Genomic DNA, 1,251 nt, shown 5'->3' on the forward strand with positions numbered 1-1,251 from the left:
GCGGCGCTGTGTGCTGGGGAGGGGGAGCGCTCTGAGCCCCCAAAGCCCGGCGCAAAGCCAGAGGGTGCGCGATCAGTGTGATCGCTCCCCCGCACAGGCATAGGAGACTGCTGTGGCTGCTGCTCAGCAGCCACGAGCAGTCTCCAACTGCAGCTCAGCACACGCTGTGTGCTGGGCTGCTGTGAGGGGGGGGAGTGGTGCCGGACTCGGGCCCGTGCCGGGCCACTCAGGAAGCCCGGGCCCGGGTAATCTGTACCCGCTCCCCCACCTCTCGGCACCCCTGCTAGGCTTAACCACAGTAGCGCACAAGATGCAGCGACTCCAGTCGTGCTCAATAAAAAAAACCAATACAAGTGTCTTATATATTTTTTTCTTCTGTGTGCTTGTGGGTGTTAGGCTGAACCACAGTAGCGCACAAGATCCAGCGACTCCAGTCGTGCTCAATCAAAACAAAAACAATTACAGTGTCATTTTTTTTCTTCTGTGTGCTTGTGGGTTAGGCTTAACTGCAGTAGCGCACAAGATCCAGCCAGCAACGCAAGTTGCAACCTTGTGCTGCCCGACTACAGTCGTGCTCCAAAAAAAACTATTAAGAGCGTTGTTAATATGTATAGAATCTGCATTTAAAGGTATAGTGACCATTGAAATTGCTAAGACCAGAAAACCAGGTACTGCTTCAAACTGCAGTGTTATAAAATCTGAGACACAGTTTGCCATCACAGACAATCTGATCAAAATAAATATACCAGTAAAATATGATACTGTGTTTAAATTGTATGAAATTAACAAATATATGTTGAAACTACACAGTTGGTAAAAACCTGTCAGATGTCTAGGATTTGTTTTTGATATTATGGCTACCGTTATATGATGTATGCACACAGGCAGGCTCCTATCTTTCTGAACTTGCATCTTTCCTATATCCGTGAAATTGCATGTGAAATTGCCAAAAGCTATATGATTGATATCTGCACTTGTTATCTATGTCATATGCTAATGCAGAATTGCTCAGTTGGTAATAAATCTGACATCATCGGGAATTTAAATCATATTATGTCAAATGCCTAAGATTTATGTTTGATGTCATTGCATTTATTATATGATACATGCACACAATCAGATTCTTACCATTCCAAACTTGTGTGTATGCACCTTTATGGGTAGAATTAACAATGGGGCAATGGGACTACAGATAAAAATAGGTCCATCATCATGATAGCATGAAGATGACCAGGGACCCAGCTGACCACA

This window comes from Taudactylus pleione, unplaced genomic scaffold, assembly GCF_031769625.1.
Source record: "Taudactylus pleione unplaced genomic scaffold, aTauple2 ptg002709l, whole genome shotgun sequence".
NCBI lineage: Eukaryota > Metazoa > Chordata > Amphibia > Anura > Myobatrachidae > Taudactylus > Taudactylus pleione.